The sequence below is a fragment of the Rattus norvegicus genome, chromosome 10 (assembly GCF_036323735.1).
Source record: "Rattus norvegicus strain BN/NHsdMcwi chromosome 10, GRCr8, whole genome shotgun sequence".
Lineage (NCBI taxonomy): Eukaryota > Metazoa > Chordata > Mammalia > Rodentia > Muridae > Rattus > Rattus norvegicus.
This window is the reverse complement of record NC_086028.1, coordinates 17,091,928-17,119,405: the sequence shown is the minus strand read 5'-3', so window position 1 is coordinate 17,119,405 and position 27,478 is coordinate 17,091,928. Positions and strand designations below refer to the sequence as shown.

The 27,478-nt window shown below is 50.9% G+C and overlaps 1 protein-coding gene across 5 annotated transcripts in view; it reads left to right on the top strand.

Moving 5' to 3' along the window:
* The window catches only part of Ergic1 (endoplasmic reticulum-golgi intermediate compartment 1), a 95,797-nt gene that overhangs the window by 12,006 nt on the left and 56,313 nt on the right, over positions 1–27,478 (top strand). The window contains exon 1 of one of the 5 annotated variants that reach the window (XM_063268573.1): positions 13,217–13,348. The exons of the other annotated variants lie outside the window; for them this stretch is intronic. The gene's annotated coding sequence lies outside the window, so the exon portion shown is untranslated. Of the gene's footprint in view, positions 1–13,216; positions 13,349–27,478 lie in introns of those variants that run through there. 5 annotated transcript variants of the gene reach the window in all.

The window sequence follows — 27,478 nt, the reverse complement described above, 5'->3', positions numbered from 1 at the left end:
GTTCGCTGTAGTCTTCTCCCTGTGTTTATTCTCTGTGACCTATTATCTTGTTTATTTGTCATTCTTGTAGCCTGATCTGATGGTACATAAGCCATGTCAATAAGCTATATTCTGCCAGGCGCTGGTGGTGCACAGTTTCAAGCCCAGCACCCAGGAGGCAGAGGCAGGAGAATTTTTTATGAATTTAAGGCCAGCTTGGTCTACAGAGAGAGTTCCAGGACAGCCAAGACTACATAGAAAAAAACCTGACTTAAGCCTCTCTTATCTCCGCACCCCACCCCCCAAAAAGTCATATTCCAAGCTAGTGATTTCTTCCAGGAGTTTTGCGGTTTCTGGCTTTACATTTAGGTCTTATGGTTTGTTTTTCTTTAATTCACATGATTTTCACATATAGAAGAAGACAGGCACACTATCTTACCCTTTTACACGTGTGCAGATTTCCCACCACCCTTTACTGAAGGGATTACCGACATCCCTTGTGTCCTTTCGATGCCCTTGTCAAGGTGAGTTGACCAGGTGTGATTGGTCTTCTTCCCATGAGGCCTGCGCGTTGGTTTTTATGTTGGAATCATTCTGATCTCATTACTATGGCTTTGTAGTATAGTTTTCTATCGTGGAGTAGATGTCTCCATCCCTGTTGTAGCGTCTGGAGTATGTTGTGACTTCATACAAGTCTTAGACGCTCTTCTGATTTCTGTGCAGTCTCAGGGTTCGTGTTACGACATCATGCCGTCTACCGTTAGAGGTGCCTTTGCTGCCCAATGTGAATGCCTTTTTTTTAAAAGATTTATTCATTTATTATATATAAGTACACTGTAGTTGTCTTCAGATACACTAGAAGAGGGCATCGGATCTCTCTACAGATGGTTGTGAGCCACCATGTGGTTGCTGGGAATTGAACTCATGACCTCTGGAAGAGCAGCCGGGTGCTCTTAACCACTGAGCCATCTCTCCAGCCCCGTGAATGCCTTTTATTTCCTACCCGGTGAGTCCACTGGTCCTGAGTGGCGGCAGTGTAGTTGGGTCTCATGGGAAAGCTGTGCTTCTGCATGAATCCTGTCAGCTGTGGAGTTTTCATAGATGACTCTCATGTGGGAGACCTTTCCCTCCCTCTGGGGTGACTGCTGTCTGAAGCTTGCTCTGCATCAGGATTGTGAGGGTCCCCTCTGCTGCTGTAATGTTTCCCCATCAGCTGCCATGGCAGAGCAGCCTGGCAGACCAGGGGTGAAGTGCCCGCCTCTTGGCCTCTCATGTGCATGCCGAGGATGTTTATGCTGCCTGCGTCCACCGCGTACACCAGCCCGTTACTTTCCTGTGGTTCCTCTGGTTAGGTATTAGGGTGACATCCACCTCATAAAAAGGTTTGTTAGGAATGAGTGCGCCCAGCCTTCTTCCTTTTTGGACGAGCTGAAATCCTGGCATCGGTTGGCTCTTTTTACAGAGACTTTAGCTTTGAAGCTGTCTGTGGGCCTTTTCTTCATTGGGAGGTTTATTTATTTAATCCAATTTCAGTATCCTTTATTCCTGGATTCTTACTGTAGACAGGGTGGCAGGCTTGTCGGAGGGCCTCCTGAGGGCTAGGAGGTAGTGTTGGGCTCCAAGGGCAGCATCTCCCCACCTCTGCCGCCAGGTTCAAGTACCACCTCCTCCTCCAGAAAGCCTTCCTCCCCGATCCTCCAGGGTGCTCAGCGTTCCTCCCCAACCCTGTGCCTCCCCAACCACATCGGCCTTCCCATCTCCCCAGCTCTGTGCATGTATCTCATAGGCCCTGCCACTTTCTCACTAGTGGGCTTCCAAGGCCGAGGCAGTGGCAGGCTTGTGCTGTCCTTAGTAGGACCTGGCCTAGAACCTTGCACACAATCAGGTGGTGGCCTCCAGGTGATGGGCTCAGCAGAGGCACGGGGACATTACAGTGGCAGCCATCTGCTTCAGGTCCCAGTGTATCTGCACCTCTCTCAGCCTCAGTGACGCTCCCAGGACTGCCGTGAGTATGGGGCGAGCTCTGTAATGACTTAGCATGGGGCCTGACTCCCTTGGGTGGTCATAACCTGTCCATTTCACGGGAAGCACCGGCACACCGGGCTGCTGGAGAGGACGGGCCAAGGGCAGACCCTCAGAGATGCGGCCTTTGCTGTCTGTCAGCTTCTTCTGGATGGGACTCAAGAAGCTTGGTGTCTTCATGCCACACAAGCTTGTTTCTTCCCCGTTAAGTCCCAGCAGAGTGGACGCTCTGCCTTCGTGGATACCCGGAGACCAGGTCCACTCATTCAGAGTATATGGGAAGTAGCCAGAGGGTAGGTCAGGGTGCCACTGTCCCCTGAGGGTAGGGAAGTGAGACCTGGCCATGTGCCCTGGAAGAGAAAAGATGCTGTCATCTCTGTCACCGTGACCGTCAGGGTCGTCCACCTCTTCCTTCCTGCCATCTTCATTATTTTGGGCACATTCTTCAACAGATGTGTTACTTATAATGTTTCTTCTCTTCTCTTCTCTTCTCTTCTCTTCTCTTCTCTTCTCTTCTCTCTCTCTCACCCTGGCTTGTCTTTGGAGTGATAATGTTTCTTTTTTTTTTTTTTTTTTTTTTTTGGTTCTTTTTTTTTGGAGCTGGGGACCGAACCCAGGGCCTTGCGCTTCCTAGGTAAGCGCTCTACCACTGAGCTAAATCCCCAGCCCCGATAATGTTTCTTTAAGTCAGTGTTTGAAATTAACACTTTGACGGAGGACAGGTGACTTTACACGTCATCAGAGCAGAGATGCAGAGTCACCTGCGCAGACACCGTCCCAGCTGCAGCAGGGTTTGGCGCCTGCCGAATCCGCTCGGTTTAAGAGGATCCACTGACCCTCCTCAGTCACTGGGTTTATTCCAAGACGCCCCAGTGCACACCCGAGCTGGCAGAGTACCATAACCCGCATGCCCTGCTTTCCTACTCATACGCATCTCTGATAGTTTAATTCATAAATTAGAGCCAGGAACTAAGAATAGAATAATGGTAATTGGGCACCGCACCGGAAGGACGTTACTGAGCACAGGCTCTTGTGAATCTTCCACACAGTCTGTCTGATAACTCAAGGAACAACTGATGCACTTGGCTCATAGGGCAGGAGTCTAGGCTCCTCCCGTGCTCTCAACTCCCTGCCTCTGGGGTCTGTCTACCCCACGTTAGAACATCACCAGGCTGTCCATCGAAAGCCCACTCACTGCTGGCCTGGCCAGAGGCACTGGGATTCCCACTCTGGGTAAGAGGTGAGTGTGGTGTGCCCGCCTTCCCTCTCTCCTTCCCTCCCTTCATTGGGGCTTCTGAGAAGCTAGGACTGCTTCCCCCATCAGCTGTTCCAGCAGGCAGGAGGATGGATGAGTGGGTGTTTTCCACGCAAGGCCTGAAAAAGGAAGGAGCAGGTGGTGCTAAGAGAGAGCCAACAGTGACAGTGACGCGGTTTGCTAGGCCTCTTCCTCAGATGCGCTCTCCCTGGCAGCCTCCGTGGGCTCCTTTGGGCTGTCTGGCGCCCCTTCCCTCCTCTCCCCCACCTTGCCCGGCGCTGGAGACCGCTGCACTGTTACTTGGACAGTGGTTCGCTTTTCGGTGCAGCTGACCCCCGCCTGCCTAGTGGAGAGCAAACCCGAGCACACAGCCGTGCCCACCTGCTTACGAGGACCTGGGCTCTGCACCTCCAGCCCTGTAGGTGTAGAAGGGAAGGGGGAAGGAGGAGAAGCTGGCAACCTCCATGACTGAACCCCGCGGCCCCCCACTGTGAGGGCCACCTCCCTCCCTCATCAGGGATCAATTGGGTACTTTATGGTCTCTCTACTTAGACCAGGTTCCTCAATTTCTCCTAAGGTGTAAACATGGGGCCCCCCTGAGGAATAGAGGAGCCAGTTACTCAGGCCCTCACTGTACCTTCAGTCCACAGGCTCCCTTTGAAATGTCCCAGGAGTCCTCAGAGTCTGAATAAGGGAAGTCAGGAAGGAGACGACCCCTCACTGTCCACACACACAGCCCTGCTTGAGGTTGGGGCTTCCTTGTAACAGGAGGAAACAGAGGCTCAGAGACGTCAGAAGCTTGGCCCAGAGCCACACAGCTGGTAAAGCCGTAGAGCCAAGCCGTAAGGCAATGCTCTGTGAACCCCAGCTTTGGGCTAGACCACCTGACCTAGAAGTCCCTGTTGCCGGGTTGGGAACTCAGTAGTTGCATTAGTAATCCCGCAGCTGCCCGGAGGCTGTGCTGCCCCCAGAGGGTCTGCTCCAATTGACCTGGGAATCTACACCTTTCCCAACTCACTGTGGAAGTTCTTGGTGCCTGGAGTTAGGAGCCCTGAGCTGGGACCACCAACCTTTCAGTCCTCAGACTCAAAAGCAGCCAGTGGGACTTGAGAGTTTCCAAAGGCCTTCAGAGGCAATATGGAGTCTCCACAGAGAAGGACATTGAGGCCCCAGGGGAGGGTGAGTGGCAGTTTGGAGTCACACAGCTGGAAAGAGTGGTCACAGAAGCACAGCTTTTCCTCCAGCGGATGACGTAGGAGGATGACATAGCTATGTTGCTGAGTGCACAGTGCCACTGTTTCCTGAGCCGTGTATCAGAACATGGCTTTATGCCGGCCACCTCTGCCCAGCCGTGATCTAGGGAAGTGTCGAGACAGACTGAAGGGGAACACAGTGGTCAGCGGCTGATGTGTGTACCTCAAGTCAGGCTGGGGGCCATGTGCTGGCTGCTAGGGGTTTACTCTTGGGTGCTAACAACAGCCCAATCTCAGAGGTAAGGACATTGAGGTGACAAAGCCAGCAAGCGGTAGAGCTGAGAGTCTCCCCCAGAGCCCATGGAAGTAGAAGCACCCACTTGCAGATGCTTGCTGACTCCTAAGCCCTCAGACCCCCCAGTGACAGACAGGCTGTAGGTTGTGACTCCTATGTTTCAGGAAGATGGACGGGAACAGCACGGTGACAGCAGTGTCATCATCCAGTGCACACATGGAGTTGCTGGTAACAGGGTCACCCGTCGCTGTGCTTGGGTCTCACTCTAAGCCAGTGTAGGCTGAAGGTGCCTCTTGGCCGTTTCCTTGACTGAGAACGCTGGGTGGAGACTTGCCACGCACAGCTCCTGCACTGGTGGGAATCAGCCAGTACGGGAGCCTGAGACGGGGTGCGCCGAGCCAGCTCTTGGTTTTGGAGTGAGGGAGCTAAGTTCTTGTCCAGATTCATCAGCGAACTGGTGGCAGCTCTGTCCTTCCACACCTGCAAAACTAGGTCAAACTGGAGGCCAAGTGGTTTGTCACATATGAGTTAACCCTGAGTCAGAGAAGGTGTAAGAAAGTTTGCCACCTGTGCCAGGTCCCTCACCGTTGGGGCCACAGTGCACGTCAGTCACCTCTGCCTGCTCCCTCACGCCCTGAGCGTGATGAGTCAGCCATCCAGGAGTCTCTGCTGAGATAGCTGGGCAGAAAGCTTGGAGAGATAGGGGTGGGGAGAACCCAGGGCTTCGCGTGGGCCTGGGTCCCATCTCTGCACCCCACTTGCAGCGTCTCCTTGGGCCCCTCACTATACTCTGAACAGGTTTCCTGGGCTGCAGGAAGGGCTGTTTGCAGAGTGCAGAAGCTGACTGAGCTTTGCCCTCCTGTGGCTTCTAAGTCAAAGTCAGGATTGTTATATCTTCTTGTGAAACTTCCAGATAGACTTGATCTTCTCGCAGGATGCAAACCAGGGACCCCGGGCTTGTATCAATAAAGGAAATTGGCTTAAATGCATGCATATGGAAATATCTCCCATAATAGCTTTGATGTCTCACGCTTGTGGGAAAGTGAGCCTTGCTGGCCACTAACTACAAGGTAGTCAGTAGCCAAGGCCGGATCTTCCAGCTCTCACATGCTCTGAGTCTTCCCCCAAACACACACACACACACACACACACACACACACACACACACACACACGGGCACACATGGGCAAACACGGGCACACACGCGCGCGCGCACACACACACACGTCTGAGCTCAAGTGCACACACACTTCCTTGCATCCTGATGGGCTGGTTTATGGAGGTGACAGAACCTAGGTGAAACAGACAGACAGGTGAGGCTGGCAAAGCTCTAGCACTCTGAAAGTAAGGAGGTGTAGTGGCTGGGGACAGCCCAGGACTGAGACAGCAGAGCCTGTGGTCAGTTCAGAGATCTTAGGTGCTGCAAGGGTCTTTCTGGAATGTCAGAACTGTCATTGAATCAAACTGAATCTACGAGGATTGTCGGGAGCCTGGATGTCTGAGACAGACTCTGGGTAAAAGTGTTTTGCTCTATGACTCAAGGCGAGTTATCTAAGTTCCTGTGTCCCCCTTTTCTCCGTTGTCAAACAAGCATTGTAGGTCATTAATGGGTGATGCTTAGCGCTGAGTGTCAACAGCTAACTGTGAGTCCACCAGAAACAGAAGGTTTCCACTCTGCTTCAGCGCTAAGAACGCAATCCAGGCCCTCGGGCATGCTGGCACTCTTCCAAAACCCCTGCTGGGGACCGAAAGGGTACTCCCAAGGTTCCTGGTGGGAGTATCTGAGACTGCCTGGAGCCTTGTGTGACCATGTTCGTTTCTTGGTAGCTGAACCAGCTGAAGAAGAGTGGCCGAAACCTCTGATTATTGTCACCATTTGATGGCTGGGGATGTGAGGATGGGGTGTGGGATTGTGTTTTGTGCCTCTACTTTGAGTGCCATGCTTAGAAGTGCAGCAGTGGGAAAGGCACAAGGGAATGAGGGAGGCGGCTTCTGATTTTCTAGAACATAGGCATGGTCTGCTCTGGTGTCCTTAGGCAGAGATTAGCCTGCAGGACCTGCATTCATTCTGTCAGCTGTTATTAAATCAAAGCAGTGACATAGCGTCTAGCACAGCCACCACCTTAGAAGGGACAACAGGGACTAGGCTGGGCTGGAGGTGTATGTCTCTGTGGAAGGAGTCAGTGGCTATCTGTGGGGAAAATAATACACACTAGTCACTTAAGTCCTCAGAGTGCCCAGTGTCAGGGACCACTCTGTCTTGACCATCATTGGGTCCTGGGGTCTAGGGACTTGCCAGAGGGCACTGAAGACACTGAAGAATGTGACAGAGCTATGGAGTGAGTGTACAAGCCCTGTCCTGTCCCTGCTGAGGATGGACCTTCCTTCTGGGGACACTGGAGTTTCCATGAGATAAGACTTGGGAGTCACCCAGCCTTGCATCCAGCCGTGACCGACAGTCAGCATAGGGGGTCTCGGTCATTATGGTTTTGCCCAGTTATTTCTGTATCTGGACCTTCATGCAGGCTTCTGTATGATACTGTGGTCTTGTGGGTAAAGGGTTCAGCTATCCTGTTGAAATTTCCCCACTACCCTGTGGCAATGGCTTAGCAAAGAGGGGTGCATGGTTCCATCTGAGGGTGGGGACCTCACGGGGAGCCACCAAATGTCCTACAAGTACTTATGTGCATCTATGTGTGTACACAGGCATAGGAGTATGTACATATGTGAAGTTATGTGCTTGTGCCCATCTGTGCCTCAGTGGTCTCACCGCTGAGGCTTCCCGGTGTGGATCATGAGACCTGGGCTTCATGTCTCCTTTCACCTGGAGTGCCCCGTTGCTGTTATTCAGATAATTGCACGGAAACCATGTGATGTGCAGAGTCCCACAGGGCCAGCTGCCGTGATAACATGATTGGCCTCAGGGTCTCCTCTTGCTTCAGGGAGAAGCTTGCAAAGAAGTCCTGGCCTCAGCCCCCTGGCTGGCTTTTGATGTCTCCCTGTACTGCCTGGGTTCCAGGGACCAGAAGCCAGCCAGAGGCATCAGCCTAGAGGTGTCTCACAGAGTGAGTCAGGTCAGCCTGGACTAGAGTCTCTTATCTCAAGAGCCAGAACCAGCTGAACATGGTGGGGAAGGTCTGTAAGCAGCAGCATTTGCGAAGGTCAGGAGTTCAAGGTCATCCTAGGTTATATAGCAGGTTCCAGGCCAGCCTGGACTACCTGAGACACTGTCTCAGCAACAACAGCAACAGTCCCTATCCCCATCTAATAGCGCCGCCATGGGCTCCAGGCCCAACATGGAGGTATAGCATGGTGCAGCAGCAAGCTTAAACTCTGGATCCCCCCAGGGCCCGAGGCCCTGCGGTCTGCCTGGCTGGGGCCTAGTCCTTTATTTCTCTGTCTTCCTTAAACTTCCTGGCTTGGAAATGGAGAGAGGCCTGGGTCCTCCCTCTCAGGGGCACTGAAAAATCCAGGCCAGGCTCATGTGTGCCTGGTGTGTTGGAAGCACTCAGCCATTGATTGTTGATGTCTGAACAGCTATCGAAGAAACAATAGCCAAAGCCCAGGAGCATAACTTCATAATGGTTTCCCCGCCTCCTTTAAATGATTACCATAGGTGGGATGTTGCTGGAGTCAGACTTGCTCAAGCCCCCTCCCCGCCAGAGAAAAGCTAACTTCCGAGGGGTCACTTCACCGCTGGACACCCGGCCACTAGGGCTCCTGAAATGAACCCTTTTGTAAATACCTGGGGTATTTCCCCTATTGGACAAGGCCACTATGAGGCTGACTGTCCTTAGTGGGGCGGACACAGTGTGAGTGTTACAGGTCACTGCATCAGCCCCACACCCCTAAAGCGCTGTTTCCCAGATTCTAGAGTGTGAGTGGGAACAGAAGACAGTAAGGGTAGAAGAGGACATGCCCCTGCCTCTGCACATTCATGCTCTCCATCCCATTCCCCAGGCTTCTGCACAGGTGCCTCGGCTGGGCCAAAAATTCAGTGCAAATCAAATTTTCTAAGCCAACCTCAATCCCAGCCACATATCGCTGGTCAGTTTTTCACTCACACGTTGACAGCTGCATGGTGTGCCACTGACCAGGCAGAGGATGGGTGTCCACCTGACCTCCATGGACGTGGTGCTCACCCTCGTGAAGCTTGCTTTCCACGGGAGTCCGTGACCAAAAGTTTTCTAGCAAGAATGCCCAGCGGACCCTAAGGGTGTTTAGCTTTAACTTTGTTCAGGATTCTAGAAGGTTCTCCCATGATCTTCATTCTGAGACCTGAATGATAAACAGAGCTGGTTTGGTGCTGGAGCAGGAAGGTCCAGGCTGCTTTGGAGGACTGCGTGGTGGGTGAGTAGATCCCTGAGGTCTGGGAAGGAGCCTGCCCTCCATGCTTCAGATAGCCAGGCCCCGCTGTCTGCAGACCGGGGATTCTCGGCGCGGGTGCCTGCACAGCCTCAGCTAGAACACCAACCCATCAGGCTGGCAGCAGCTGGCGCTGGCAGCGGCCAGCCTGTCTGCCAAGCTCTCTCTTTGATTCACATTTTCCACATTGAGAGATGTTTTGAAAACCTTGACCTTCAATTCATCACATGTCTCTTATTAAACTGTAAGTCACGTCCAGCCAGTTAATGAAAAGACAATGGGCGGGTGACTCAGTGCATGGCATCTTGGCAGGAGCTCGCCCAAGCGCTCGAGCCACAGAAGACTTGACCTAGTGATACCCGCGTCTCGGGGCAGACAGCGTGAGTGTGGCAAGGGCTGCAGTAAGGCTGGAGAAGTGGGGACGTGCCAAGCATGCAGCAGGGCCTAGGCAGGTAGATCGGCACCCGACTCACAAGAAGCAGAGCCCAGCTGGGAGGGTGGGGAGGAGTCACACATGCGCTCTTACATTTGACCGGAAGAGAAGCAAGCAGTTGATGCGTAGGGGGGTCAGCGAGGTGGGGGTTTTTTGGAAGCGAGGTGCGTAGATTGGTGTGAGTGGGAGTCAGGGAGAAGAGACGGCATCGTGACATTGCAGTGTCTGTCCCCAGTGAGCACTGGGAGGTGGGAGGGCAGTGAGGGACGGAATAGGCAGCTGAGGTGGATCTTCACATGCCGGTCACTCAGTGGAAGCCATAGAAGGTTCCAGAACAGGTGTCATTCTGAGGAAGGTAGGAGCAGCTTCGTGGAGGAACCCATCGGTGTGGAAGGAAGTAGCTAAAGGCCTGCTGGCATTGGTGGACACAGATCTAAGATGGCGGAAGATGTGCGCTCTCTAGCCTCGTTCATGGCGGCGAAGCAGAGAACTAAGTGAATTCTAGCTTGCCTCCTTGTCCTCACACCTCACTACTTCCTCTCACCAGGAGGGGAAGCAGTCGGCCTCCCTCGGGGGTGTGGCAAGAGGGAAGTGCTACACTTAGGAAACGTTAGAGGAGCACTGGGTGTGCAGACAGCTCTAGGTGAGTGTCACCAAGGGCCAGAGAGCCCACGCGGGGGACACCTCAACTGGGAAACTTAAAAGTAGTGTTGCCCCCCGCCCCCGCCCCCGAGGGGCTGTAGACTTTAGGGCCACCTTGGCATATGCCCATACCCATTCACACTCTACGTGTTGCCTCTTGCGTTGGTGAGCAAGGGAGCCTACAGGGGCTTCAGTTTGCTTGTTGTGAAAGGGGATGGAGGCCAGTGCCTGCTTCACGGTGCTGTATCAGAGATGATGCGGCTCGCTTGATGCCGGAGAAGGCCTTGGTGATGGGCTTGGCTGGGTCGATCACATTCACATCCTGGAAGATCCAGGTTGTTGCCACCTCCACAGTAGAAGCATCATTTCCTGTCTAGTGCTTTCAGGAAGATGCCTCTCTTTCTGTCACTTCCTTGTAGAGACTCTGGACCGGAGACTCCTCCCCTCCCCTTGTCCCTGTAAGTCTTGAACTGTTGGCCAGACTTGTGGTAGTAGGGAATGGTCACAGCCTGGGTTCCACCCCTTCCTGGCTGTGGGAAGTGGTGTAGGTCCGTCATCACTGGGACTTCGTTCTCATCTGCAACAATGGGCTAACAGTGGGGTCCCTTAGCCCAGTCATTGCGTGAGGGCAGAACAGTGTAGCACGCATGAACTACCTCATGCTCATCTCCAGGACCGGAAGCCTCTTGTAGTGTCCTCCTAGGCAGAAGAGGATCCTGGAGGGAGGGGGTCACACAAGAGTCACAGGTACAGGACTGAGTATCCCAGGCTCTGAGCACCGAGTGGGCTGCAAATATCCCAGTCAAGTAGTCCAGGGTTGTAGTAGGTGACAGGGCCAACCCAGCCCAGAAGCAGAAATGGCTGTCCACCCCGGCTGGCCAATGTGTGCACTGGTCAACGTTTGTTATCTTAGCCTTTTTCACACCTTGTGAACACGGTAGCAGCAATCTCTACTGTCCAAGGGTAGAAGCTGTTGGAGGCATTAGACAGGGGCTATTTGTCAGTGGCCTGGAGGCATACCCAGGGAGCCTCTCTGGTCCTCTTGTCCATACTCTCCCTTATAGCTTCCTGGGCTGCAAGGGCTGGGAGTCAGTGTGTCGCCTCCATAGAAGGCTATGCACCACACCAGAGAATCAGAGCATGGCTAGCATCTAGGCATACCCCAAGTTCTCTGTACCCTGCATCCCCTCCATACCCCTGCTAGGGTCACAGCGGGGCCGATCCCTGTAAATACCAGTCCACTTACATGTGCATTTTTCCTCTATGATCTTCCTGTTTTGATGAGACACAGCCTTTGGCCGCACAGGTTCCCTAGGGGACTGCGGTCCTGAGGCCCAGCCCTAGCCAGTCATTCAGGAATTCTGCTTCCTGGCGCCCCACACCCTGCACATTCCACCGAGCCTAGCGCCTCCTGCTCTGAGTGAATGGGGTCTGCCTTCCCCATTCCCACGGTTCCCATGGCCACTTCCTTATCGCCCTCTCCAGCTGACTGAAAAAGGCCACATTCCAGGGCAAAATTAGGCTCACCCTCCTTTTTATTTTCCTCCAGCGGGCTGGAGGAGGGCTTGGTAGAGATAGACTGGAGCTGGAGCCCACTTGTACGAGGAACAGACTTGCTGCTTGGCGTATCCCCTGAATCTAACACTTGGTTTCTTGGATCATTTGAGGAATGCACTGGGCTCCTGCTGTATACCAGGCACGGCCCCAGGCACTGGGCTTACAAACAGTGGAGCTCTACAATGTGTCGTGGGTAGGGCCCACAGCTGCTGGGGTTGGGGATGGGGCTGATTTCATTTGCTCCACACTATAGCTTCAGCTGATGCCTAGATGTTGCTGGTTGCTTCTGAGGGGTCACTTGGTGATGTTTTCAGGGCGTCTACTTGTTTGTGCAGTGCTGGGGATGGAACCCAGAGCCTTCGCATGTGTGCTGTATGACTGAGCATGTATGCATCTCCAGAGTGCAGAATGGGGGTTACTTTAAGAGTCTCCCTTCCTTCTTGCCCAGGCAGCGTAGGGCCACACCTGACACCGACGCTATGCTCTTCAAATACCGCAGACTTCAGAACCATGGGCCAGGTAGACCTCTCGCCAGAAGTTACCCAATTCTGTTAGCCACAGAAGGTGAACCAAGAGGAGCACACACCTGACAGCACCCAACAAACCCAGGCCGGGAACATTCCAGAAGCTAACAAGTGTCCTTCCACAGTAAAACCAGGAGAATGTCATCTGGGGAAGGGACAGACTGCAGCAGTCTGAGGGGTTCTCTTCAGAGGCCTCCTCAGCTCAGAATATCCCATGATTCCTGGCTTCACTGCTGAGAAGAATTTCATAACGAACCAACATAAGCAGAGTCAGAGTTTATGAAGTGATATTTTAATGTAAGTTTTTGACCCAAGTGCTAAGGGGGAAATGAGGTGTTTGGGAAGAAAGTAAGACACCGGAGAACCTGGGCGTTGGCTTTTCTGAGGTCTTTACAATGGACAGGTGTAGGATTTTGTCTTTACAATGGACAGGTATAGGATTTGGGTGGATTTAAAAGATCTTCAGAGGGTTTGTTATCTGCTAAGAACTTGAATGAGATCTCTGGGTAGTTCCAAGGGCACCTGACAGGGTCTCACTTGAGATGGTAGGTCACAGATAGGTGGGAGATTCCCCACTATAAGCAATGTTAATAGTCCTGCTTAAGCGAATCACAGATGTCTGGTTCATTACCATTTTAACAAATATTGCTATGTAGGTAAGCTATAAAGTATCTATTGTATTTATAACCATCTATTACTTATGGTAGACCTATTCATCCATCCGTCCATCATCCAGATCATCTGCCTGTCTGTCTATCTGTCTATCCATCCATCCATCCATCCATCCATCCATCCATCCATCCACCTATCTGTCTATCAACTGTCATCTATCTATCCTAGCTTCTCAGCTGCTTAGAGGCTTCATCGAGGCCCCAGAGTCAAGAGCCCTTTTTTTATCCCCCACATCTATAATTTTCCTTGTCTCTCTTGCCCCCCTCAGAAAGTTGAGTACCAGTCACAGACCTGGGGGAGGCGCTAACAACTGAACGCAGTGTGGTCCCTGAGCCCAGCCAAAAGACAATCGTGGGAACATTAGCAAAACCCTGAGGAAGTCGGCATCCTCATCGATGGGCTCACGCCAAGGTTAGCTTCTCAGTTTTGAGAATTTCAGCTACACAAGATGTTAGCATCTCACCCAGGAAGCTGTAGTCATGTTTATCCTCTGGAGATAGAAATGGTGTAAAGTGTAAAGTTTATGCTGAATTTTTTTTTCCTTCCTGGAAAGGGACGGAAAGGGAAGAGTAAGAGCGGAAAATGCGAGGGGCCTAGTAGTTTAGGCTTATCATCCCAGCTATTTTGGAGACTGAGGCGAGATGATTGCAAGTTCAAAGCCTGTCTGAGGCACTTAGGGAAACCCTGTCTCGGGGTAAAAAAAAAAAAAAAAAAGACAGAACGAGAGCTGGCAGTCTGTCTCCACAGTAGAGCTTGCTTGCCTTGGGTCCTCTGAACCTACAGGCTACATACATTCACAGATTCAGATAACACTGGAAGAGTCTGAGCATGGAGTCTGTCTTTACTGTGTCTAGACTTCTCTGTCCAGTTCTTGTTCCTGAACAAGCCGCTTGGCACACTCGCCAGCAGTGTGCTCTTGGGTAAGTCACTGAGAAGTAGTGCTCTCTGCCTACCCTATACATTCTGTACAACACATTTGATCATCCCTGGGGTTTCCAAGAAAGTCCTGAAGCTAGTCCTCCAGGATGCCTGGGACAACCGTACATGTTTGGAGAGAGACTTGGGAAGGTAGACACTTTCCAAGTATAAAATTGTTGCCGTGAAGAATTCCCGCCAGCAAGTTAGCTGGCCTTGCTATCTACGCTAGAGTCAGAGGCTGGGCTCTGGCAGTAACTGACAACCCCGCTTGACCACCACTCTCAATGGTCTCATCAAGTTCAATGTGGCCATATTGGGAAAAGGAACCAATAAGGAGATCCAGTGGCCCCTTGTTGTGGGCTCCTAATGGGAGATTTAAACCAAAGGTCAGACTCCCCATCAAAGTGTGCCCTGCTCTTCTTCCCCTGGGCTACAGTCTCTCCCGCTAGGTGGACAAGTCAGGACTCTGTGGAATGTCTTTCTGGCGGGCACTAAGCTCCATGCAGCCTTGTCCTTCTCCAGCATGAGATTCCTAGGGAGATTCAATTCCTTGAGATACAGGGACTCAATATTCTGATAGCCAAAGAGAGGGACACATGCGTCTCTTTAGAATATTTTCACCCTTACCAGGAATAACTTTTTCTGATGGGGGGTCTGGGTCACCCCTCCTGAGAGGGGGAGTATGCCCCTTGCTGGTGTCACAACTCCCGGCTAGGAAAGGGGACCTGTCCTATGATCCTTTCCAGCGCTACCCACACAGCAGCCGCTCTTGGCACCTCACAGTGTCTGCTGTGTCTGTCACACGTCCACCACCCTATGCACACAGCATAGTTTACTTGAGTAGTCTCATTTTTAAAGCTCAGATGGATGGATTTCCAAAGGCAAACACTGATCTCATCCCCACAAATGGAAAACAGTCACCCCCAGTGAATCCCGGGCATCCTTAAGTGAGCAACGAGGTTTGAGAGGGGATTATTGGGGTTGGGGGTTGGAGGTAACTCTGTGGAAGAACGCTGGCCTGGTGTGTGTGACTCTACCCCAAGTAATGTAATGTTAGATTGTTTTCAGATTATTTTTGTTACTTCACAAGGAATACAGGTTTATATGTTAAAGCTGCACGTTCAGGGGCTAGGAAAATGGCCTTGTGGGTAAGAGTACTTGCTACATGGGTGTGAGGGACTGAGTTCAGAGGCTCGGCACCCACATGAAAATCTGGGTGTGGCTGAGTCTGTGGCTTCAGAACTGGGTGGGAGGGCTCAGAAACTTCAGGATCTCTGGGGCTCGCTGGCCAGGAGCTTGACTCCAGGTTCACTGAGAGACCCTGTCTCTGGGAAATAAGATGAAGAGTAGCAGACCAAGACACCCAGTGTCTTCCTCTGACCTCTGCACGCACCTGTACACACCTGTACACACCGCACTCACACGCACATGACACACACTTGCAATACAAAAGTCGAGTGCTTGGCTAGCGTGCATGGGACGCTGGTCGCCTCCGCCAAAGAGAGAGGATCATATGTTCAGGGTCTACTGACAACAGGTGAGATTTTTTTTTTTTTTTTAAGCTTTTTGAGACACCTGAGAGAGAGGTGGGAAGAATTTGCTGTCTGTTCTGGGTGTCTGCATGACCTTAGGCACGAGCTGGCCAGCAGTGTCCACCATTGACACAACAGGCTTCCATATCAGGTGGGGAACGGCGGTGCTCACACGGCATGACCTGCCTCTTCCAGGAATTCAATGCTGCAGGTTCTTGGAGGTCCAGTCTTGAAGCCACTTCCTCTAGGCGGCCTTCCTTCTTCTCCACAATTTCGGAGTGTTCCTTAAAAGGCTGAAAGTTAGATGTGTGCTCCCCTAAGAAGTGTGGGGATTATTTCCCAGTGTGGTATCGTTTTTGCTTAATTCTGAGATTTTGGCATATTGAGCTGATGGCATCTGAGTGACAGGGGTGTGTCACCACGTCTGTAGTCCTGGCACTTGGGAGGCAGAGACAAGACAGTCAGAAGCATAAAGCTAGCCAGAACCACATAGTGAGACTATTTCAAAAACAAATAAAAACAAAACCAAAAAAAACCCCAAAACAAAATAAACAATAAACCAAACCTTTCAACCTCAAGGTAGCAGAGGTCCCCCCACCCCATTTTAAGAAGCCTTTTTTTCCTTGTTTTTTCCCCTCTCTCCTGATTATAATTCACTAACTTGACCTCTGACCCCACCAATCCTTAGAAGTTGTGTTTTGGAAAGCCTCCTTTCAGAGGGTTAAAGTTAGCACCACATTAACAAGGCCCATTAAAAACAACCCTACCTACTGTGTGCTGTGCACAGTGCTGTACTCTGCCTCACTCAATCCCAGCCACATCTGTGTGTCGGGCTACTAGGTCTCAGAGAGGGACACCATCATTTCCCCCAGCTCACAAAGCAACTGGTGGGATTCCAGAACCTGGGTGGTGCTGACCCCTGCTGAGTCCTTGGATGTCTGGGGACTTCTTCCACAACACCTGCTGTGGTTCTTTATCCAGGCCATTCTTATAGGCAGTGTGGTCAGCGTGTGTGATGGGAAGGGTCTAGCAACAAGCTCTCGGAGAAAGAAACTGCCTGGTCTCTAACCTAACCCTGAACCAGCAAAGGAGTCCCAGGCTGGCTGATGATGCTGAAGGAGAATCGTTGCCGTGTTCTGTCCCAGTTCCTGAGTGTCAGAGCTTTGACTCGCTTTTACCTTCGAGATCTGTGGCCGTGACACACGTGGTTAACTCAGGAGTCCGTTCTTATTGTTATCACAGTGTCTGATATTCTTTGTGGTGTGCCAAGTTTAGAAAAAATTATAGACTATATTAGAAACATAAGACCATGCAGAGAGCCGGGTGTCTCGGCACACGCCTTTAATCAGGAGGTAGAGGCGGGTGGATCTCTGAGGCCAGCTGGGTCTACAGAGGGAGTTCCAGGACAGCCAGAGCTACACAAAGAAATCTTGTCTTGAAAACCAAAATTATAAGTAAATAAGCAAAATATATAAAATAAAAATAAATAATGATAAAATTCAAAAAATAGTAAAAACACCCAGAAAATAGCATATACTCATCTTTTCTCTTAAAAAGCAGACCCACGGGGTTGGGGATTTAGCTCAGTGGTAGAGCGCTTGCCTAGGAAGCGCAAGGCCCTGGGTTCGGTCCCCAGCTCCGAAAAAAAGAACCAAAAAAAAAAAAAAAAAAAAAAGCAGACCCACCCCAACATTTCCCTGCCCGTTTCCACCTGAGGCCAGCAGAGCCAGTTTGAATATGTTTGGGATCCTACCCATGACTAAGAGGGGGCTTTGGCTCCCTATCGTTAACAGATCATTAGCTTGAGTGAACGCATCTGCTCACGCCACACACGTGGACGGGCTTGCTTATTTGTTCTGTGGCATCCAGTTAACTTTTGTCAATGTGCTAAGACTTTCTGGGATCTAGTGCCTCACTCAGTTCAGTGCTATCGAGGAGCAAAGCTGAGAAGGTGAGCCTGGCCGGGAAACAGCAAGACGTGTGCAGAAGGCAGAGAGACCCAGAGGCAGGGAGGCAGGCACCCAGGAGTTACCTTCACCCTTAGGAGGAGCCCCGGATTGCCCGGGTTCCCTGGCTTCTGTCTGGTCTTGGACCCACTGGGAGCACAATCTGCACTCAGAGGGCCTCATTTCCACCCTCCTTGGATCCTGGTTCTTGATTGAGACAGCCCTGCAAAGGACCAGGGGTCAGGACACCCTCCTTTAGAAATGTTTTATGTCCACAGATTCTAGGGGAAGTGGAGAACTCAGTTGTGGGCAGGCACTATGCTAAGCACTGTTGTGTACTAACAGAAACTTTCCCTCTTCTCCCCACCCACCTATCTCTGCCAGCCGGAGGAACTCAGGCACTGGACAGTGACTCAAGATCACAGCTAGCAGGTGCTAAGTTTTGGCTCCCTTAAAAATACACAGAAATATTACAAGGAAATGTTTTTGTTTTAATCCCAGGCGTGGGAGATGGGGCCACTTTAGATTGTCCACAGCAGCTGACTGTGTTTTGCCTCATGCTCTAGCAGGGGCGTGGTTTTGCCAGTGGCAGACGGTTTCTGCAATTGTGTGACATTTGGAATTCTGGGGACTTTTCAGAGTGCAAATCAGTGTTTGTGCCCCCGAGAGGCAGGCTGGATTGTTGGTTATTGATTGACTGCTGCTGATTGTGGTTTGTTATGTAGACATACACAGAGAAGAAAGAAGAAGAAATTAGGTATCCTGGGGGTGAGATCAAACTTGCCCCAACAAACTTCATGCCCCTAAGTCAGCAGGAAGTAGCTGTCTAACGATAGCCTTGCCCCCTTCCCTGTCTACCCCCCTTTCTCTCCTATTTAGTGATAGGGGGGTTGAAAGGGTAGAAGAAAGAAGAACCCACAGAGCAGCAAAAGTCAGCCACACTGCCCCATGCTTGCTCTGGGCGTTCCCGTGGTTCATCCTCTTCCCCATGGATCAGGGCCTTACACTTTCATCTAAGAGATGAAGAACCTGGGGGCTCAGAGGAAAGTGTTGCTAAGCCACTCAGCTAAGGCAAAGGTGGTTGTACACTGGGCCTAAAGGTCGATAGGATTCGGAAACCAGGCACCCAGCCACACCCAGACAATGGAATATTATTTGGCACTGAAAAGCAATGAGTTGTAAAGGTGGGAGAAGCATGGAGGGCCCTGCAGTACATGTCACTGGGTGTAAGAAGCTGGTCTACGAAAGCTCCACAGGAACAACATTCCAGAAGGGTTAGGGCACTGTCGCTCCCCATCTGTCCCCAATTCTCCAGAGAGGAGCCATCTCTGAGTCAAAAGGGCAAGTAAGAAAATTTAATTTTTTTTTTTTTTTTTTGGTACGGATTCATTTTATCCATGACTTCTCAGAGACAACATCTTTTCTAAACAGAGAGGAGTGGCTGAGCCTTAATGAAGCCATTGGCTCCTGCCACCTACACACACAAGCTGCACCCAATTGTGGGCCTGGAGCTGGCCGAGCTGCCTGGCACGGAGAGTGCCTGGACCCACTGAGTGCTCATGGCCCACCTCTGGCTCAGCCTACTCCTCCCATGGATGAGTCATGCCTGAGACTTCAACATGCTGGCTGCCCGAGCCCCAGTTTAACTTGGCTCTTGAGCAAAATGTACTTTTCCAAAAGACATTGATTCAACTCCACTTGTATTTTGCAATGCCTGGCAGGAGGGAGGCCAGCCTCTCCCCTGCCCCCAATACCAGCACATGCTGTCCTGGGGAGTGGGGCCCGTAGAGCACAGTATCATCTTCCCTCCTCCACCCCTCTTTTAGCCCTCCCCTCGGCATACCGCTGTTCCTTATGCTAGCCATCACCTGAAGTACCTGATGCCTGCCCTTCTCCAGGCCCCAACACAGTACATAACGCTGAACTAGGTTTCAGATGACACCATAAAACAGGCCTGGAGGGAGAACTGGCCAAGACAAGCCTCAACCCGCCCCACCTTAGCCTATTCCACCGGAGAAGCCCATCCTCTGTAGAGCCATGGAGCGGGTGCTGTGGGTATAGGAAGAGCAGGCTGGTGGCATCCCAAGAACCAACATGCACATGATGGACTTGTTCTCTTCAAAACAGGTTATCTGGAGTAGGGATAGGGTTTGAAACCAGGGCCTCATACACTGGACCAAAGGTCTATAACCATTGTACATCATCAGCCCCCGAAAAGACCATGTTGTACAGCTGGATAGGTTCATAACAAAATTGAGTGGTGGGTAGTGAGTCCTCATGTGTGCCTGCTGCTGTGCATCTGCATCCCCAGCCAGAGGTCACTCAAAGGCCATGGTTTGCATCCGGGGTCTCTCTTGCATCTCTTGTCCCTAGAAGAGCCACAGATGGCACTCTAGTTTCTGTGACTTTGGCATTTGGGGCAGCTTTCTGGACCTCTCTCCCCCGACCCAGCTTTAAAATGGGTCTGAGTAGGTATGATCATGCACAGCTATAATCCCAGCACTAGGGAAGCTCGGACAGGAGGATTGAGAGTTCAAGGCCACCCTGGGTATAGAATGAATTTGGGGGCCGTATAGTGAATTCTGCTTCAAAAACAAAAATAATCAACAAACGTAGCATTGCTTGTATTGACTCAGCCTCAGTGAAGATCTGGAAGGTGTGCTTCATGTTCCCATGCTTCTGTCCTTGCAGACATTACTAATCCATCTCAGCATGCACATATAGGTCAGGGCTTAGCCTGGGCCTCTAGATCTGTAGACCTGATCCCTTTCATGGAAACTTCCCTGGGTCATAGGGCAATCCCTGGACTCCAAGTCCCCATTGAACCCTGTGGCTTTCTCTCAAGCCTCTGCCCTCTTGCTGTCTGCAGTGTTCTCAGTTCTGGTGTATCTCAATGTCAAGATTCAAGGCTTGAGTTCACAAGCTGATTGGTTGTCCTCAAGCCAAATCTGATGCATAGGTATTTGCTTGGCGTGTCCTTTTATTATTTTAAAACAGTAGTTGGCAGCCTTTTCAATTAAGTAATGCCGCATTAAACCTCTCGATCTCTGGGTTTCCCTGTTCTGACAATCCTAGGGCCCTTTGTTTGACCATGAATCAGTTCTTTCTGTGGCCTCTCCAGCCACTTCGGGGTCCTCCTGGCCCATTTTCTCCATTTCTAGGGCCTCCTGAACCTTATTCTGCATTCTCTGCTTTGGAGACATGTGAGGTATGATTGACTCGAAGTTTCTGGAAGGAACCTTCCTCTCCACTGTAAATGCTTCTCAGGGGAATTGGTACTAGGCTTCTGTTTTCCCATGTGGTTTTCCTTGGAGCCAGTATGCTGAAGCTATGGAGGGTAAGTACAGGCTGTGGTCACTGACGTCCTGCTTACATGTGTGCCATCTGTGACTGTCACTATCAGCGGGGCAGGAAACTGCCGGGCTCCAACACTCACAGCTCTGTGCAGTCCAAGGCATCTGTGGCTTAGCCCACCTGAGGTCTGCTGGGGCTAGCATTGGAGATCCCACAATGTGTGAAACAGCTCTCCATCCTCAGACAAGATATCACCACCCGAGTAGGCTGTGCTGTACATTCCTGAACACAGCACACATGGGCTTAATGTCCACATAGGGAACATGATGACAGGGCTGCTGATACCTCAGAAGGGACAGGCAGGCCAGCTGGCTTCAGCTGCAAGGGTGATGTGTGTGTGACCTTGGACTTCAGTCTACCCCTCCCATTCCATCGGAATCTGCCTCCCTGCGTTCTGGGAACCTTCCAGGCGTGTGCTGGCCACTGGGCCTTTGCCCTGCTGTCCTTGCTGCCTGGAATGTTCTCCTAGGATATCCACTTGACTGGTGCCATGTTTAATCCAGGTCTCTACTGTCTGGTTCCCAGTCAGACTTACCAGGCACCTCTCTCCTCCCTGTCTCCCTGTTCTTCAGATGCTTACCAGTGCTGACACGTGCTCATTTGCTGATTGTTGTCTTTCCCACCAGAGCTTAGGTGAAGCGAAGGCAGGAAGGTTGGGATGTGACATTGCTGTATTCCCAGCACCCAGGCCTGTGCCGGGTCCATAGCAGCTACTCAGTAATGTGGAGGATGGTAGATAGTGGGGGGAGCAGACGGGGTACAGAGGGCACAGCCCTGTAGAAAGGCTTGGAGCTGACACTCAGCCTGACACAGTGGGCCTTCCGGAGACGACAGTATTGGTGGCACCATGGGACAGAGGGAAGGGCAGACAATAATACGCGGCTGGCCAACCAGGCCTCCTGAGACAGAGCCCAGCTATCTTCATTTTCTCATTAATAACCCGTAGCCAGGCCTGTGCAGTTCTTCTCCGGCCTCACTGCAGAGGGCTGGGAGAAGCCTCCTCACTGTAATGTGATGGACACCGCTGAGTTCACAGTTGCCTGCCAGGCCCCACAACCCACCATCTCAGCTGTGAAGACTGACCAGATGGAGGTCCCGCCTTGTCCCCAGCTCACTGCGTGACCATGAGCCTTGACTAGAACTGCCCTGTGCCTATGGCTCCTCCCACACTTTCCCCCAAACTTATTTATTCTTGTTTTTCTAGAATCAGGATCTCCACCTGAACCTCTGCTTCTCTAGAGGTTTTCTAAGCCTTACTCTTATTTTAAAAGTGGAGCTAAATCTATTTTCTGTGCCTTGAATTATTCCCATGTAGTTTTGAAGATCAGGTGAGACAATATGAGTTAGAACTCAGGCTCATTAAGTTCCATTCGCTTCCAGGTTAAACCTCCATCTGGTCCTCTTGTCCCAGTCCTAGCCAGAACTCAGCCTTCGGTTACTTCCCAAGATCACAGAATGCTGTCCAAAGGTGTTCTCAGCTCAACAGAACTGAGGCCAATGACAGGCCATGTAGACTCCACTCAAGGGCACCTTCGGAAGCTATCCCACAGGCTGCCCTCCCCAGTGCCCTCCTGAGTGTGAGAAACACCAACCCCACCGCCCATCATCCAGCCCCCTGTTTATTGCTTTTAAACCTGTTGGGAGTCCACCGCTGGCGGAAAGCCACAAACATGAGAATCTAGTCCAGGAATAGCTCTTGCCACTCTGCATTTAAATGCTGCCTGTATTTTTACCCCATGATGGGTCACTTTTGAAAACCCCCGCTCATGTTCTGTCCCTCTAAGAATACATTTCCATTTATAGCATCTGTCCGGGGGGGGGGGGGGTGTGGGGCTAGGCAGAGCATCCTGTTTCACTGAATTGGAAACACTTTGGGGGGTTCCTGTTCGCTAGCAGGAAACCTGAATCCAGGCCAAGCCCCAGGTGTCTTTCTACTTCCAGGGTCTGAGCTAATGTAACTGTTATAGGCTGGGAGACAGGTGGGGGTTCAGGCTCCTTGCCAGCGCTGTGCTGCCAGGGTCCCCAGGCAGCACAGCATTGCAGTCCTGCGGCTCTGGGACACCCTTTCTCCTTCACTCACCCACCAAACGCTCACTGCCTTCTGTTAGCACGGGTTCTATAAGTGTACAGGAGGGCCATGCTGAGCATGGGCAGTGAAGGCCCCTGGTGGGTGAAAGCAGTTTGGGCGTAGTCCAGGAAAATCATCAGGTGCCCCCATTTGGTTCCTCACCAGGCCCCAATTCCAATTCGGATTCTGTGAGCCTAGCCAAGTGATTTGGCTTCTCCGAACCTCCTCTCCTGCATTTGTTAATGGCGTTCCCTGGGTGGTGGGCAGGATTCAGCAGGATAGAAACAATCAGGTGGCAAAGTAGTACCTCGCCCAGAAGGTGGGACAGTGTGTGTGTGTGTGTGTGTGTGTGTGTGTGTGTGTGTGTGTGTGTGTATCTCCTAGGCCCCTTTCACACCCCACTGTTGACTTGGGGTGATTCAGGTGGGTATAGGCTGAAGGTCTTATGAAAGACACTCGACATCAGAAATGGGTGGTGCATGTTATAAGTTCTCAAGTGCCTAGCCCCTCCTGAAAGGCACTTAGTAACCCCCAGCCCACCCTTGGTGGGTCATTCTGCAGTCAAGCCCAGCACCCGAGAATCTGATGTTTTCCTGGAGGGTTCTGAGGGAGTGTGCATGGACCCCACTTGTACGCACACCACCCTTCCACCCACCTTGCACTTGTCTCTTGGGGCCTCTGTAGGGTGCCTGAAGCTCTGGCTCTCACAGTGTAGCAATGATGTATGTACATGTTACTGCAAGCGAGAGGGAAGAAAAGGCGGAGTGGTGGCCTTCCCAGAAGGTGACATCTGAATGCAGGTGCAGGTGAGGAAGTGAGCCATGCTGCTAAGTCAACACTCTCCAGATACAGGAGGGTTTGTTTGCAGAAGGTCGTTTTTGGTTCAGAAATATTGAATGGAAAATTGTAGCCGTGGTTCGTATGTTTTAAACATGATCTAAGGAACATAATGAATCTGTCACCCTAAAATCTGAGTGTCCCTTTGTCTGGAGCATTCACCTGTGTGCCTGACCACCCATTAGTCACTTAGTGGTCACCCTGGTCATCTGGCCCACTGTCGTATCACAGGGCTTGTTTCAGTTAACCTTTATATTTTTAATAATGGCCCCAAAACACATGAGTAGTGACAGTATAACGTAATTATTCTGTTCATTGTTGCTTCTCTTCCTGTAGCTGCTTTATACATTAAATTTCTCATAGATACGCTTAGGAAAGGGATATCTGGTTCCAGGGATTCACAGCGTGTTTCATGCTGGCAGGGAGACTGCAGAGGAGGGAACATGTGCCCAAGTTCTTCCACTGGTGCGTAGTAAACGCTTAGGACTTCCTCTGTATCGTTTACTTGGTATCTGTAAGGAGTGATCTTGGCTGAAGTAACAGAAAACCCAAATGGAAGCGGCTGGATTCGTCTTGTTTTTCTAATGTAATCTGAGGTCTGGTGGTGTAAGCGGCTACAGGCTCTGCTCCAATAGCCCAAGGATGTCGGCGACTTTGTCTCTGCTGTTAGCTAAGTGGTCCCCAGAAAGCTGCCTCAGCCCCGGGTGTCACACCTTCATCTAAGATGGGAGGGTAGGAACGAGGATAGTGTGGTTAGAGCAAGGAACACCTGACCCTTTGATGCTACAAGCTGAAGTTCACAGTCCTACAACACTTCATAGCAGATGCCATCGGCTGGACTGCTGGAGACATGGCCCAGTGGGTGAGGTGCCTTTCACGCAAGCATGTGTGCCCGAGTTTGAATCCCCAGCATCCATTGAAAAACTGGGTGTAGAAGCATGTATCTGCAGTGCCAGCACTGTGGTCGGGGTAAAGCTGAGAGGATCCCTGGGGTGCCCTGGCCAGCCTTGGTAGCTGAGTAGATGAGCACCAAGGTTGAGCTGTGTCTCAAAAAATTAAGGTGGTGAGGGATCAGGAAGATACTGGCCACCGTCTTTCCCCATCATGTCTTGATTTATGATGGAGATTCTGTCACTTGTTCTGTAGAATTCCCTGTGATACGGATGTGTTTTCTGAGTCCTCTAACTGGTGAGCTCAGGAGCCTCGCGTGGGTCCGAGGTTGTTTCTCTAGACGAGAAGTTTTCTGGTGGTGCTGCGCGTTTCTGTTGGCGTCCCTGAGACTTGTGGTGATGTCACAGCAGCCTGGCTCATTTGTCTAATGTTTCCATGCTCCATGGGTATCCCCTGGATGGGAGAACCCATGCAGGGTGAGTCTTCTGATCCCCCCTCGGTCTGCATTTACTCTTGGAAATCCTTCTGGATGACAGAACTTTGCCCCATCAACTGTTCCATGACCTAGAAATAGATATTGTAAAAGATTCAAAATAAGGGGCTGAAGGATGACTCAGCAGTTAACAGCACTGACTGCTCTCCAGAGGTCCTGAGTTCAATTCCCAGCAGCCGCATGGTGGCTCACAACCATCTGTAATGAGATCTGGTGCCCTCTTCTGGTGTGTCTGAAGACAGCTACAGTGTACTCATATAAGTAAAAATTAATATAAAAATTTTTTAAATTATTCAAAATAAGTGTTTCCCCTAGCCAGTGGCCTAGCATTGCTTGTTTAGCAAGGCTGTGGTTTGGAAGGCCTGGATTATATTACGTTATGTGATACATTATAATCATGAGCATTGTTAAATGTATTGGCCTGTACATGACACACAGTTAAGTGTCACCTATTCATTGCTTTGTGCGTACCATTGTGTCATCACAGCCCAGACGATGAGCATGTCCGTCACTCCCCAGAGCTTCCCTTCTTAGTCCCACCTGCAGCGACCCTCTGGGACTCTAGATCGAATTGCAGTTTCCAGAATCTGATACGAGTGAAATTACCCTGTTAGCGTTCCTCAGCCCGCGTGCACCTATGCTCGCACTATCCCACATTGTGAATGGCCCATACTTCATGTGCATAGACATCTAGGTCGTTTTCTTTGTGGCCAATAGAAGTAAAGCTCCCTGAGTGTTCAAGTGTAACATCCCTGTGTGTGTAGCTTCTCAGTGCTCCTTGGCGCACGCCTCACATGGCGTGGCTGGGTCATCCAGTGAGTGAATGTGTGCTGTGGTTTAATATAGTTTACTGCACATGGCTTATGATGCTCAGCTCTTCAGCGTGCAGGTGTCAGAAGGACTCTACTTAGCAATCAGTGAGTGCTTTGCTGCAGACTGGATCAATTCTTCTGTGACTTCGTGAGGCCTTGAGGCTCAGGCTGGTTTTATGGGAATTAGTTAAGGTCTTAAGGGACTGTGCTCACTGACACAGAGATGGCATGATCAATCATAAAGGAACTGGGCACCTTTCTGTCTATCTCATACACCTGCTTCTTCCGTGCATACTTGAAAACTTTTCCTTGCCATGTCTCTGTGATTCAGTCAAGAACAAGGCCTGCCAGCAGTGGACCAGATGTGACCACACTGTTATGAATGGAATTCTACACCCCAGTGAACCTCTTCTCATAAATTACCCAGTACTCCATTACAGCAACAAAAATTAGACCAAAACAATAGACATTTAACTTTTTAAGAATGTGCTGAATTCTTCCCAGATGGCCACACGATTTTATGTTCTTGATGGCAAGGCGTGAGAGTTCCGGCTGCTTGATTGGTCCATAGTTCCATCTCTCGCAATAGGCATAGTGACAACTCACCATGGCTCCAGTTTGGGTTCTCCCAAGTGACTTTGATGCTAGCATCCCTTCTGGTGGTTTTGGACATCAGCAAATGTTTGACAGAATACCAGATCAAATCCTTTGCCTGGTCACAGTGTGCAACTTTCAGTTACCGAGTAGCCTGAACTTCAAGTCTTTCATCAGGCGTGTGATTGACGTGTGCGTGTTTTGTTTTCCATTCTGTGTCTTGTATGTGTTCTTTTTAGACACATCTCTTTCTTTCATTGAGTATACTTTATGGCGGCTCATCTGAAAAAAGTTCCACCAATCTCCAATCACAAAGATCTGCTTACATCTACATGGGGCTGTGCATGTAAAAACCCAGGGAGAGTTGTTTATAATGACTGAAAGAGGGAAACAACCCAGATGTTCATGGACACAGACAGAATGTCCTGGAATCAGGACCTATTCAGATCAGAAGGGATGCAGGGCTGACAGTACCAACATGGCCGACTGCAGTACGTATGCAGGGGCAGCATGGGTCAGATGGTGTGAGTCTGTCCCCGGCAGGGCTTGCCGTACATCTCCTAGCAGAAAACAAGCAGATCTTTGTGATCGACTGGAGGTTTTCTTGTTTTGTTTTTAAGACAAGACTCCATTTTTTTTTTCTTTGTCAGAGTCGGAGCTTTGCCTGTTCTAGGACCGTTACGTGTCAGTGTGAGTCTTAGAACCATCCTGTCAGTGTCTGTAAACATGCTTGTGGTGGTTTGGGTTGGAAGTGGTCTGGATACAGAGATCAGTTAGGGAGGAAGTGACCTTTGCTAACACTGACCCATTGCCTTAGTGTACATTCCCACCTTCTTAGTCTTTAATTCCCCTGCACGCACGCACGCACGCACGCACGCACGCACGCACGCACACACACATACATACATACACACACGCACAAGCATGCACGAATGTACACAAGCACATACACATACACTTGCCTTATACTTCTGTCAGGTTTGTCCTGAGTATTTAACATTTCATGTTTCTCTCAGGAATTGTGGGCGTGGTCTCTCAGGAATTATGGGCATGGTCGTCTATGCGCACTTCAGTCTCGCCTTCAGTATAAATTTCC